Below are 15183 nucleotides of genomic sequence, written 5' to 3' on the forward strand. Positions count from 1 at the left end.
TGATGGTCACTTTCTTTGCTTCCAAATCTTGGCTATGGTAAATATTGCTGGAGTGCAGGATTGCCAGCCTGTGTCTTTTTGATTCTCATCCTCTCAGGCGATAGGCCCAGCAGTCGGTATGCTTGATTGAATGGTAGCTCAATATTTTCCTTTTCAAGGCACCTCTTTTGTATTTTCATTACTGGCTCTTACCATGTCCCACTTAGAGCCGAGGGTACGCATTTCTCCACAACCCCTTCAGCATTTATTGTTTGCAGAAGTTTTGCTGATTGCCATTCTGACTGATGTATGCTGATAGGATTTTGTAATTTGGATTTGCATGTCTTTAATTATCCCTAATGTTCAGCATTTTCCCACACCTTTTGAAAATTTCTGTTAAACCAAAACAGAAAAAAACTGTGAGTACAATCAACCTCTTGAAATTGTCTTCTGGGAAGGCTGCCGTGGTTTGAATTTTTTTGTCGATTTTTGACCCCAGGATACTTTTCTTTCGGCAGGTGTCATTTACAGGCCTGCAATGAGTGTGAATATTTAGTGACCATTAGCACTGGGTTTAAAGCTGCTGCTGTGGGAAACGGCCCCAAGGCGGCAGCATTTCTCCATTCCCAATTCTGGTTACTAGGGCAGCCCATCCCTTCTGGAAGTTGTGTTCCCAGGTTGTTAATTAGAATGGAATATGCCAGGAAATATCCCCGTAAGTATATGTCCCATTATTTCTTGTCCGTTGTTTTACTTTTTAAAATCGGGGTGATGATTAGCATATTTTTTGTCCTATGTGTACACAATCTGCTTCATTCGTACATTATATATATAGACACACATATATATATGTATTCATGTAGAGATCCTCTTCCCATGTAAATTATTGCAGAGTGTTCTGTCGACCCCCCTTGCTATATGATCGGTCTTTTTGATATATGTATTTAATCTGTATTTGTACACGTATGGTAACCGTAATCTTAATTTTCCATTGCCCCCACCTTTCCTTTTACATAAGAATAGTTTGTTTTCTTAGTCTGTGAGTGTCTTTCTCTGTGAAAATACGTTCATTTGTGTCAGTTGTTAGATAACGCCTATAAGTGATATCATAGGATATGTCTCTTGCTTTCCGACTTACCTCATGTTCTGTGATTATCTCTAGGCTCATCTATGGTGCCTCAAAGAGCAGTGTTTCACTGTTTTCCATGGCTAGTATTCCATTGTGTTCATGGACCACTCGTTCTTTATCCATTCATCTGTTGATGGACATTTTGGTTGCTTCCGTGTCTTGGCTATTGTGAAAACTCCTGCAGTGCAGATGTTGCAGCCTGTGCCTTCTCGACTCTGGTCTTCTCAGTTGAGCGGCTCAGCGCTGGGCCTGCTGAATGGAATGCTGGCTCAATTTTTACTTTTAAACGCAGCTCCTTTCTATTCTCATTATTGGCTCTTACCACTTTACATCTCACCAGCAGCTAGAGGGCACTCAGTTCTCTAAAACCCCTTCAGCATGTATTGTTTGTAGACTTTTTGCTGATGGTAGTTGACTTGCGTGAGTTGAAACCTTTCTCTAGGCTATAGTTCCACGAGTCTAATAATACCTGATGTTGAGCTTTTATCCATTTTCCTTTTCTAAAAAGAAATCGTGAGTAAAACTTACCTCTTCATACTATCTCCTTGAAAATTTTGCCAGTTTTGAATTTTTTTGGCCATTCCGTAGCTCAGCACAATTTTGGAGGGCAGGTGTCCTTTACAGCCCTGAGTCCTTGTGAATGTTAAGTGACCCTTAACTGTGGTTTTGAAGCCGCTCTTGCGGGAAACGGCCACAAGGTGGCAGCATTTCTACATTGCCAACTGTGGGTTTTTGGGCAACAGAGCTTTCCTGGAATTCGTGTTAGTAGGCTGCAAATTAGAGTGGAATGTGCCAGGGAAAACACCCCAAGAGCTTATATCTCCTTACTTCTTGTTTGGTTTTTATATTTAATTTTTATTAATTATCAGAGCAGATTTGAGAAAAATGTGTGTGTTCTAGGTGTACAGAATGTGGTTCATTATGTCTATGTTTCGATCTATTCATCTTTGGATCCTTCCCGTGTAGGTTATCACAGAGTGTTGAGTAGACCTCTCTTGGTATTCCATAGGTATTTTGTGATTATATATTTCACATGTATTAGTACATGTCTGTTAACCCCCTATGTACGAATATCCTAATTCGTACATTCCTTACACCTTTCCATCTGGTTCAACATAATTTGGTTTTCTGAATCTATGAGTGTCCTTCTCTTGGAAATTATTTCATGGGTATCAAGTTTTACATAGCACCTATAAGTGATGTACTAGGATACCGGTCTTTCGGTTTCTTTCTTAGTTCAAGTTGGGTGGTTATCTCTAGATCCTTCTATGGTGGTGCCAATGGCACTGTTCCATGCTTTTCCATGGCTAATATTCCATTGTGTACATGGACGACTTCTTCTTGGTGCACTTTTCTGTTGATGGACATTTTGGTTTCTTCCAGGTCTTGGCTATGGCACATGTGGCTGCAGTGCAGGATTGCCAGCCTGTGTCTTTTTGATTCTGGTCTACTCAGGTGATAGGCCCATCACTGGGCCTCCCAGATTACATGGTAGCACAATTTTTACCTTTAAACACAGGTCCATTCTGGTTTCAGTACTGGCTGTTACCAGCTTACACCCCACCAGCAGCTAGAGGGTACACAGTTCTCTAAAACCCCTTCAGCAGTTACACTTTGTAGACGTTTCTGCTGATGATCATTCTGACGGCTGTGAGGTGAACGTTTCTGTAGACTGGATTTGCATGGCTTGATTAATTCCTGATGTTGAGCATTTTTCCATGCCCTATTTTTTAACAAAAAAAAAAGAAAGAAAAAGAATACAAAATGTGCATAAAATATGCCTCTTCAAATTGTCATTTTGAAATATGCACGTCTTTTGAGATTTTTGCCCGATTTACCACCCAAGGATTTGTTTAGAGGGCAAGTGTCCTTTACAGGCGTGCAATTATTTTGAATATCAAGGAACCATCAGCGCTGGGTTTAGAGCTGCTGTTGTGGGAAACGGCCACAAGGCGGCAGCACTTCTCCTTTACCAAATCTGGTTACTAGGGCCACAGAGCCTCAATGGAACTCATTTTCTAGGTTGCAAATTAGAATGGAATGTGCAAGGAAAAAGCCCCTTAAGTTTATATCTCACTACTTCTTGTTCGTTTTGTAAATTTAATATTCATTTTTTTTCACAGCAGGTTTGATTACAATGTTTTGCTTGTTCTAGGTGTGCAAGCTGTGGTTGTTTTGCACACACACACACACACACACAAATATATCCATTTTTATTTGGATCCTTTTCCCATGTAGGTTATGACACAATGTTGAGTAGTCTTCTCTTGGTATTCCGTAGGTCTTCGGTGATTATACATTTCACCTGTGTTTGTGTATCTCTGTTCACCCCGACATCCTAATGTATCCAGTCCTCACATCTTTCCATTGGTGAACCCTAAGTTTGTTTAGTGAATGTCTCATTGCCTGTCTCTGTGGAAATATCTTCACTGGTATCAATTTTTAGGTAACACCTATAAGTGACATCATAGGATATGTGTCTTTTGCTTTCTGACTTACTACAAGTTGCGTGATTACTTCTAGACTCATCTACGGTGCTGCAAATGGCATTGTGTCATTTTTCTCCTTGGCTAATATTCCATCTGTACCTGTACCAGTTCTTCTTTGTCCACTCATCTGTTGATGGACTTTTTGGTTGCTTCCATGTCTTGGCTATTGTAATACTGCCGCAATGCACATTTGCCTGACTGCGTCTTTCCAATTCTGTCTTCTTCGGTTATAGGCCCAGGAGTGGGCCTGCTGGATCATATGGTAGCCAAATGTTTACCTTGTAAAGGCACCTCCATTCTGTTCTCATTAGTTGCTCTTACCAGCTTACGTCCCACCCAAAGTTGAGGGTGAGCCCTTCTCCACAACGCCTTCAGCATTTAGTTTTTGGAGATTTTCTGATGACGTTTATTCTCACTGGTGTGAGCTGATACCTCCTTTTGGCTGGATTTGCATGCGACTCATAATCCCTTGAAGGTCAGCTTTCAGGCATGCCCTATTCTTCTTCAAACTGTGCGTACAGCTTACCTCCCCAAATGGTTTTTTTGGAGTATGTGACACATTTCGAAATATTTTGGCCATTACCTCCCTGAAGACATTTTGAGGGCAGGTTTCATTTACAACCCTCCAGTACTTGAGCATATGAAGTGACCCTTAGCACAGGTTTTAAAGCTGCTGTTGCAGGTAACGGCCGTTGGGCGGCAGTATTTCTGCTTTCCCCACTCTGGGAACTAGGGAAACAGACCTTCCTACCCGTGGTGTTCCTCGGTTATACATTTGAGGGTAATGTGCCCGGATAAACCCCCAAAAGCTGATGTCTCCTTACTTATGTTTGGTTTTTAAAATTGAATTTATATTTGTTTTTATTGGAGTAGTATTCCATTGTGTACATGGGCCCCTTCTTCTTCCTGCATTCCTCTGTTGATGGTCACTTTCTTTGCTTCCAAATCTTGGCTATGGTAAATATTGCTGGAGTGCAGGATTGCCAGCCTGTGTCTTTTTGATTCTCATCCTCTCAGGCGATAGGCCCAGCAGTCGGTATGCTTGATTGAATGGTAGCTCAATATTTTCCTTTTCAAGGCACCTCTTTTGTATTTTCATTACTGGCTCTTACCATGTCCCACTTAGAGCCGAGGGTACGCATTTCTCCACAACCCCTTCAGCATTTATTGTTTGCAGAAGTTTTGCTGATTGCCATTCTGACTGATGTATGCTGATAGGATTTTGTAATTTGGATTTGCATGTCTTTAATTATCCCTAATGTTCAGCATTTTCCCACACCTTTTGAAAATTTCTGTTAAACCAAAACAGAAAAAAACTGTGAGTACAATCAACCTCTTGAAATTGTCTTCTGGGAAGGCTGCCGTGGTTTGAATTTTTTTGTCGATTTTCGACCCCAGGATACTTTTCTTTCGGCAGGTGTCATTTACAGGCCTGCAATGAGTGTGAATATTTAGTGACCATTAGCACTGGGTTTAAAGCTGCTGTTGTGGGAAACGGCCCCAAGGCGGCAGCATTTCTCCATTCCCAATTCTGGTTACTAGGGCAGCCCATCCCTTCTGGAAGTCGTGTTCCCAGGTTGTTAATTAGAATGGAATATGCCAGGAAATATCCCTGTAAGTATATGTCCCATTATTTCTTGTCCGTTGTTTTACTTTTTAAAATCGGGGTGATGATTAGCATATTTTTTGTCCTATGTGTACACAATCTGCTTCATTCGTACATTATATATATAGACACACATATATATATGTATTCATGTAGAGATCCTCTTCCCATGTAAATTATTGCAGAGTGTTCTGTCGACCCCCCTTGCTATATGATCGGTCTTTTTGATATATGTATTTAATCTGTATTTGTACACGTATGGTAACCGTAATCTTAATTTTCCATTGCCCCCACCTTTCCTTTTACATAAGGATAGTTTGTTTTCTTAGTCTGTGAGTGTCTTTCTCTGTGAAAATACGTTCATTTGTGTCAGTTGTTAGATAACGCCTATAAGTGATATCATAAGATATATGTTTTGCTTTCCGACTTACCTCATGTTCTGTGATTATCTCTAAGCTCATCTATGGTGCCTCAAAGAGCAGTGTTTCACTGTTTTCCATGGCTAGTATTCCATTGTGTTCATGGACCACTCGTTCTTTATCCATTCATCTCTTGATGGACATTTTGGTTGCTTCCGTGTCTTGGCTATTGTGAAAACTCCTGCAGTGCAGATGTTGCAGCCTGTGCCTTCTCGACTCTGGTCTTCTCAGGTGAGAGGCTCAGCGCTGGGCCTGCTGAATGGAATACTGGCTCAATTTTTACTTTTAAACGCAGCTCCTTTCTGTTCTCATTATTGGCTCTTACCACTTTACATCTCACCAGCAGCTAGAGGGTACTCAGTTCTCTAAAACCCCTTCAGCATGTGTTGCTTGTAGACTTTTTGCTGATGGTAGTTGACTTCCGTGAGTTGAAACCTTTCTCTAGGCTATATTTCCACGAGTCTAATAATACCTGATGTTGAGCTTTTATCCATCTTCCTTTTCTAAAAAGAAATCGTGAGTAAAACTTACCTCTTCATACTATCTCCTTGAAAATTTTGCCAATTTTGAATTATTTTGGCCATTCCATACCTCAGCACAATTTTTGAGGGCAGGTGTCCTTTACAGCCCTGAATCCTTGTGAATGTTAGGTGACCCTTAACTGTGGTTTTGAAGCCGCTCTTGCGGGAAACGGCCACAAGGCGTCAGCATTTCTACATTGCCAACTGTGGGATTTTGGGCAACAGAGCTTTCCTGGAATTCGTGTTAGTAGGCTGCAAATTAGAGTGGAATGTGCCAGGGAAAACACCCCAAGAGCTTATATCTCCCTACTTCTTGTTCGGTTTTTATATTTAATTTTTATTAATTATCAGAGCAGATTTGAGAAAAATGTTGTGTGTGTTCTAGGTGTACAGAATGTGGTTCATTATGTCTATGTTTCGATCTATTCATCTTTGGATCCTTTCCCGTGTAGGTTAATACAGAGTGTTGAGGATACCTCTCTTGGTATTCCATAGGTATTTTGTGATTATATATTTCACATGTATTAGTACATGTCTGTTAACCCCCATATCCTAATTCGTACATTCCTTACACCTTTCCATCTGGTTCAACATAATTTGGTTTTCTGAATCTATGAGTGTCCTTCTCTTGGAAATTATTTCATGGGTATCAAGTTTTACATAGCACCTATAAGTGATGTACTAGGATACCGGTCTTTCGGTTTCGTTCTTAGTTCAAGTTGGGTGGTTATCTCTAGATCCTTCTATGGTGGTGCCAACGGCACTGTTCCATGCTTTTCCATGGCTAATATTCCATTGTGTACATGGACGACTTCTTCTTGGTGCCCTTTTCTGTTGATGGACATTTTGGTTTCTTCCAGGTCTTGGCTATGGCACATGTGGCTGCAGTGCAGGATTGCCAGCCTGTGTCTTTTTGATTCTGGTCTACTCAGGTGATAGGCCCATCACTGGGCCTCCCAGATTACATGGTAGCACAATTTTTACCTTTAAACACAGGTCCATTCTGGTTTCAGTACTGGCTGTTACCAGCTTACACCCCACCAGCAGCTAGAGGGTACACAGTTCTCTAAAACCCCTTCAGCAGTTACACTTTGTAGACGTTTCTGCTGATGATCATTCTGACGGCTGTGAGGTGAACGTTTCTGTAGACTGGATTTGCATGGCTTGATTAATTCCTGATGTTGAGCATTTTTCCATGCCCTATTTTTTAACAAAAAAAAAAGAAAGAAAAAGAATACAAAATGTGCATAAAATATGCCTCTTCAAATTGTCATTTTGAAATATGCACGTCTTTTGAGATTTTTGCCCGATTTACCACCCAAGGATTTGTTTAGAGGGCAAGTGTCCTTTACAGGCGTGCAATTATTTTGAATATCAAGGAACCATCAGCGCTGGGTTTAGAGCTGCTGTTGTGTGAAACGGCCACAAGGCGGCAGCACTTCTCCTTTACCAAATCTGGTTACTAGGGCCACAGAGCCTCAATGGAACTCATTTTCTAGGTTGCAAATTAGAATGGAATGTGCAAGGAAAAAGCCCCTTAAGTTTATATCTCACTACTTCTTGTTCGTTTTGTAAATTTAATATTCATTTTTTTTCACAGCAGGTTTGATTACAATGTTTTGCTTGTTCTAGGTGTGCAAGCTGTGGTTGTTTTGCACACACACACACACACACACAAATATATCCATTTTTATTTGGATCCTTTTCCCATGTAGGTTATGACACAATGTTGAGTAGTCTTCTCTTGGTATTCCGTAGGTCTTCGGTGATTATACATTTCACCTGTGTTTGTGTATCTCTGTTCACCCCGACATCCTAATGTATCCAGTCCTCACATCTTTCCATTGGTGAACCCTAAGTTTGTTTAGTGAATGTCTCATTGCCTGTCTCTGTGGAAATATCTTCACTGGTATCAATTTTTAGGTAACACCTATAAGTGACATCATAGGATATGTGTCTTTTGCTTTCTGACTTACTACAAGTTGCGTGATTACTTCTAGACTCATCTACGGTGCTGCAAATGGCATTGTGTCATTTTTCTCCTTGGCTAATATTCCATCTGTACCTGTACCAGTTCTTCTTTGTCCACTCATCTGTTGATGGACTTTTTGGTTGCTTCCATGTCTTGGCTATTGTAATACTGCCGCAATGCACATTTGCCTGACTGCGTCTTTCCAATTCTGTCTTCTTCGGTTATAGGCCCAGGAGTGGGCCTGCTGGATCATATGGTAGCCAAATGTTTACCTTGTAAAGGCACCTCCATTCTGTTCTCATTAGTTGCTCTTACCAGCTTACGTCCCACCCAAAGTTGAGGGTGAGCCCTTCTCCACAACGCCTTCAGCATTTAGTTTTTGGAGATTTTCTGATGACGTTTATTCTCACTGGTGTGAGCTGATACCTCCTTTTGGCTGGATTTGCATGCGACTCATAATCCCTTGAAGGTCAGCTTTCAGGCATGCCCTATTCTTCTTCAAACTGTGCGTACAGCTTACCTCCCCAAATGGTTTTTTTGGAGTATGTGACACATTTCGAAATATTTTGGCCATTACCTCCCTGAAGACATTTTGAGGGCAGGTTTCATTTACAACCCTCCAGTACTTGAGCATATGAAGTGACCCTTAGCACAGGTTTTAAAGCTGCTGTTGCAGGTAACGGCCGTTGGGCGGCAGTATTTCTGCTTTCCCCACTCTGGGAACTAGGGAAACAGACCTTCCTACCCGTGGTGTTCCTCGGTTATACATTTGAGGGGAATGTGCCCGGATAAACCCCCAAAAGCTGATGTCTCCTTACTTATGTTTGGTTTTTAAAATTGAATTTATATTTGTTTTTATTGGAGTAGTATTCCATTGTGTACATGGGCCCCTTCTTCTTCCTGCATTCCTCTGTTGATGGTCACTTTCTTTGCTTCCAAATCTTGGCTATGGTAAATATTGCTGGAGTGCAGGATTGCCAGCCTGTGTCTTTTTGATTCTCATCCTCTCAGGCGATAGGCCCAGCAGTCGGTATGCTTGATTGAATGGTAGCTCAATATTTTCCTTTTCAAGGCACCTCTTTTGTATTTTCATTACTGGCTCTTACCATGTCCCACTTAGAGCCGAGGGTACGCATTTCTCCACAACCCCTTCAGCATTTATTGTTTGCAGAAGTTTTGCTGATTGCCATTCTGACTGATGTATGCTGATAGGATTTTGTAATTTGGATTTGCATGTCTTTAATTATCCCTAATGTTCAGCATTTTCCCACACCTTTTGAAAATTTCTGTTAAACCAAAACAGAAAAAAACTGTGAGTACAATCAACCTCTTGAAATTGTCTTCTGGGAAGGCTGCCGTGGTTTGAATTTTTTTGTCGATTTTCGACCCCAGGATACTTTTCTTTCGGCAGGTGTCATTTACAGGCCTGCAATGAGTGTGAATATTTAGTGACCATTAGCACTGGGTTTAAAGCTGCTGTTGTGGGAAACGGCCCCAAGGCGGCAGCATTTCTCCATTCCCAATTCTGGTTACTAGGGCAGCCCATCCCTTCTGGAAGTCGTGTTCCCAGGTTGTTAATTAGAATGGAATATGCCAGGAAATATCCCTGTAAGTATATGTCCCATTATTTCTTGTCCGTTGTTTTACTTTTTAAAATCGGGGTGATGATTAGCATATTTTTTGTCCTATGTGTACACAATCTGCTTCATTCGTACATTATATATATAGACACACATATATATATGTATTCATGTAGAGATCCTCTTCCCATGTAAATTATTGCAGAGTGTTCTGTCGACCCCCCTTGCTATATGATCGGTCTTTTTGATATATGTATTTAATCTGTATTTGTACACGTATGGTAACCGTAATCTTAATTTTCCATTGCCCCCACCTTTCCTTTTACATAAGGATAGTTTGTTTTCTTAGTCTGTGAGTGTCTTTCTCTGTGAAAATACGTTCATTTGTGTCAGTTGTTAGATAACGCCTATAAGTGATATCATAAGATATATGTTTTGCTTTCCGACTTACCTCATGTTCTGTGATTATCTCTAAGCTCATCTATGGTGCCTCAAAGAGCAGTGTTTCACTGTTTTCCATGGCTAGTATTCCATTGTGTTCATGGACCACTCGTTCTTTATCCATTCATCTCTTGATGGACATTTTGGTTGCTTCCGTGTCTTGGCTATTGTGAAAACTCCTGCAGTGCAGATGTTGCAGCCTGTGCCTTCTCGACTCTGGTCTTCTCAGGTGAGAGGCTCAGCGCTGGGCCTGCTGAATGGAATACTGGCTCAATTTTTACTTTTAAACGCAGCTCCTTTCTGTTCTCATTATTGGCTCTTACCACTTTACATCTCACCAGCAGCTAGAGGGTACTCAGTTCTCTAAAACCCCTTCAGCATGTGTTGCTTGTAGACTTTTTGCTGATGGTAGTTGACTTCCGTGAGTTGAAACCTTTCTCTAGGCTATATTTCCACGAGTCTAATAATACCTGATGTTGAGCTTTTATCCATCTTCCTTTTCTAAAAAGAAATCGTGAGTAAAACTTACCTCTTCATACTATCTCCTTGAAAATTTTGCCAATTTTGAATTATTTTGGCCATTCCATACCTCAGCACAATTTTTGAGGGCAGGTGTCCTTTACAGCCCTGAATCCTTGTGAATGTTAGGTGACCCTTAACTGTGGTTTTGAAGCCGCTCTTGCGGGAAACGGCCACAAGGCGTCAGCATTTCTACATTGCCAACTGTGGGATTTTGGGCAACAGAGCTTTCCTGGAATTCGTGTTAGTAGGCTGCAAATTAGAGTGGAATGTGCCAGGGAAAACACCCCAAGAGCTTATATCTCCCTACTTCTTGTTCGGTTTTTATATTTAATTTTTATTAATTATCAGAGCAGATTTGAGAAAAATGTTGTGTGTGTTCTAGGTGTACAGAATGTGGTTCATTATGTCTATGTTTCGATCTATTCATCTTTGGATCCTTTCCCGTGTAGGTTAATAGAGTGTTGAGGATACCTCTCTTGGTATTCCATAGGTATTTTGTGATTATATATTTCACATGTATTAGTACATGTCTGTTAACCCCCATATCCTAATTCGTACATTCCTTACACCTTTCCATCTGGTTCAACATAATTTGGTTTTCTGAATCTATGAGTGTCCTTCTCTTGGAAATTATTTCATGGGTATCAAGTTTTACATAGCACCTATAAGTGATGTACTAGGATACCGGTCTTTCGGTTTCGTTCTTAGTTCAAGTTGGGTGGTTATCTCTAGATCCTTCTATGGTGGTGCCAACGGCACTGTTCCATGCTTTTCCATGGCTAATATTCCATTGTGTACATGGACGACTTCTTCTTGGTGCCCTTTTCTGTTGATGGACATTTTGGTTTCTTCCAGGTCTTGGCTATGGCACATGTGGCTGCAGTGCAGGATTGCCAGCCTGTGTCTTTTTGATTCTGGTCTACTCAGGTGATAGGCCCATCACTGGGCCTCCCAGATTACATGGTAGCACAATTTTTACCTTTAAACACACGTCCATTCTGGTCTCAGTACTGGCTGTTACCAGCTTACACCCCACCAGCAGCTAGAGGGTACACAGTTCTCTAAAACCCCTTCAGCATTTACACTTTGTAGACGTTTCTGCTGATGATCATTCTGACGGCTGTGAGGTGAACGTTTCTGTAGACTGGATTTGCATGGCTTGATTAATTCCTGATGTTGAGCATTTTTCCATGCCCTATTTTTTAACAAAAAAAAAGAAAGAAAAAGAATACAAAATGTGCATAAAATATGCCTCTTCAAATTGTCATTTTGAAATATGCACGTCTTTTGAGATTTTTGCCCGATTTACTACCCAAGGATTTGTTTAGAGGGCAAGTGTCCTTTACAGGCGTGCAATTATTTTGAATATCAAGGAACCATCAGCGCTGGGTTTAGAGCTGCTGTTGTGTGAAACGGCCACAAGGCGGCAGCACTTCTCCTTTACCAAATCTGGTTACTAGGGCCACAGAGCCTCAATGGAAGTCGTTTTCTAGGTTGCAAATTAGAATGGAATGTGCCAGGAAAAAGCCCCTTAAGTTTATATCTCACTACTTCTTGTTCGTTTTGTAAATTTAATTTTCATTTTTTATCACAGCAGGTTTGATTACAATGTTTTGCTTGTTCTAGGTGTGCAAGCTGTGGTTGTTTTGCACACACACACACACACACACACACATATATATCCATTGTTATTTGGATCCTTTTCCCATGTAGGTTATGACACAATGTTGAGTAGTCTTCTCTTGGTATTCCGTAGGTCTTCGGTGATTATACATTTCACCTGTGTTTGTGTATCTCTGTTCACCCCGACATCCTAATGTATCCAGTCCTCACATCTTTCCATTGGTGAACCCTAAGTTTGTTTAGTGAATGTCTCATTGCCTGTCTCTGTGGAAATATCTTCACTGGTATCAATTTTTAGGTAACACCTATAAGTGACATCATAGGATATGTGTCTTTTGCTTTCTGACTTACTACAAGTTGTGTGATTATTTCTAGACTCATCTACGGTGCTGCAAATGGCATTGTGTCATTTTTCTCCTTGGCTAATATTCCATCTGTACCTGTACCAGTTCTTCTTTGTCCACTCATCTGTTGATGGACTTTTTGGTTGCTTCCATGTCTTGGCTATTGTAATACTGCCGCAATGCACATTTGCCTGACTGCGTCTTTCCAATTCTGTCTTCTTCGGTTATAGGCCCAGGAGTGGGCCTGCTGGATCATATGGTAGCCAAATGTTTACCTTGTAAAGGCACCTCCATTCTGTTCTCATTAGTTGCTCTTACCAGCTTACGTCCCACCCAAAGTTGAGGGTGAGCCCTTCTCCACAACGCCTTCAGCATTTAGTTTTTGGAGTTTTTCTGATGACGTTTATTCTCACTGGTGTGAGCTGATACCTCCTTTTGGCTGGATTTGCATGCGACTCATAGTCCCTTGAAGTTCAGCTTTCAGGCATGCCCTATTCTTCTTCAAACTGTGAGTACAGCTTACCTCCCCAAATGGTTTTTTTGGAGTATGTGACACATTTCAAAATATTTTGGCCATTACCTCCCTGAAGACATTTTGAGGGCAGGTTTCATTTACAGCCCTGCAGTACGTGAGCATATGAAGTGACCCTTAGCACAGGTTTTAAAGCTGCTGTTGCAGGTAACGGCCGTTGGGCGGCAGTATTTCTGCTTTCCCCACTCTGGGAACTAGGGAAACAGACCTTCCTACCCGTGGTGTTCCTCGGTTATACATTTGAGGGGAATGTGCCCGGATAAACCCCCAAAAGCTGATGTCTCCTTACTTATGTTTGGTTTTTAAAATTGAATTTCTATTTGTTTTTATTGGAGTAGTATTCCATTGTGTACATGGGCCCCTTCTTCTTCCTGCATTCCTCTGTTGATGGTCACTTTCTTTGCTTCCAAATCTTGGCTATGGTAAATATTGCTGGAGTGCAGGATTGCCAGCCTGTGTCTTTTTGATTCTCATCCTCTCAGGCGATAGGCCCAGCAGTCGGTATGCTTGATTGAATGGTAGCTCAATATTTTCCTTTTCAAGGCACCTCTTTTGTATTTTCATTACTGGCTCTTACCATGTCCCACTTAGAGCCGAGGGTACGCATTTCTCCACAACCCCTTCAGCATTTATTGTTTGCAGAAGTTTTGCTGATTGCCATTCTGACTGACGTATGCTGATAGGATTTTGTAATTTGGATTTGCATGTCTTTAATTATCCCTAATGTTCAGCATTTTCCCACACCTTTTGAAAATTTCTGTTAAACCAAAACAGAAAAAACTGTGAGTACAATCAACCTCTTGAAATTGTCTTCTGGGAAGGCTGCCGTGGTTTGAATTTTTTTGTCGATTTTCGACCCCAGGATACTTTTCTTTCGGCAGGTGTCATTTACAGGCCTGCAATGAGTGTGAATATTTAGTGACCATTAGCACTGGGTTTAAAGCTGCTGTTGTGGGAAACGGCCCCAAGGCGGCAGCATTTCTCCATTCCCAATTCTGGTTACTAGGGCAGCCCATCCCTTCTGGAAGTCGTGTTCCCAGGTTGTTAATTAGAATGGAATATGCCAGGAAATATCCCCGTAAGTATATGTCCCATTATTTCTTGTCCGTTGTTTTACTTTTTAAAATCGGGGTGATGATTAGCATATTTTTTGTCCTATGTGTACACAATCTGCTTCATTTGTACATTATATATATATATATATACACACACATATATATATGTATTCATGTAGAGATCCTCTTCCCATGTAAATTATTGCAGAGTGTTCTGTCGACCCCCCTTGCTATATGATCGGTCTTTTTTATATATGTATTTGTACACATATGGTAACCCTAATCTTAATTTATCCATTCCCGACACCTTTCCTTTTAGATAAGCATCGTCTGTTTTCTAAGTTCGTGAGTGCCTTTCTCTGTGGAAATACGTTCACTTGTGTCAGATAACCCCTATATGTGACATCGTACGATATGTCTTTTGCTTCCGACTTACCTCATGTTCTGTGATTATCTGTAGGCTCATCTATGGTGCCTCAAAGAGCAGTGTTTCATTATTTTCCATGGCTAATATTCCATGGTATACATGGACCACTTTCTCTTTATCCATTCATCTGTTGATGATGGACATTTTGGGTGCTTCCATGTCTTAGCTAGTGTAATAGTAGTGTAATAGTGCTGCAGTGAGCATATTTTCAAAGAGAAAGATACACGCAGAATTATGAAACATCCTATGTTTATGTAAAACGAAAGGTGGAGGGAATGGATAAATTAAGATTACGTTTACCCTACCTATACAAATACATATTAAATACATATATTAAATAGACCAACCATTTAGCAAGTGTGGTCTACTAAACACGCTTTAATAATATACATGGGAAGAGGATTTGTACATGAATATATATAATGTAGAAATGAACCAGATTGTGTACACCTAGAACAAACAATATTGTAATCATTACCCCATTTAAAAAAATTACAACAACACACAAGGACTCACGAGACATAAACTTATGGGGGTTATTCCT

The 15183-nt window shown here is 40.8% G+C and overlaps 1 long non-coding RNA gene across 2 annotated transcripts in view; it reads right to left on the reverse strand.

Moving 5' to 3' along the window:
• Window positions 1–11122: 11122 nt before the first annotated feature.
• The window catches only part of LOC111171078 (uncharacterized), a 108427-nt gene continuing 104366 nt past the window's right edge, over window positions 11123–15183 (reverse strand). For both annotated transcript variants that reach the window (XR_016388802.1, XR_016388801.1), the window contains one exon: window positions 11123–11853. This is a non-coding gene — a long non-coding RNA (uncharacterized LOC111171078). The remainder of the gene's footprint in view (window positions 11854–15183) is intronic.

This window comes from Delphinapterus leucas, chromosome 19 (assembly GCF_059928025.1).
Source record: "Delphinapterus leucas isolate spDelLeu-1000000601 "Yukka" chromosome 19, BTC_Dleu_Yukka2, whole genome shotgun sequence".
Lineage (NCBI taxonomy): Eukaryota > Metazoa > Chordata > Mammalia > Artiodactyla > Monodontidae > Delphinapterus > Delphinapterus leucas.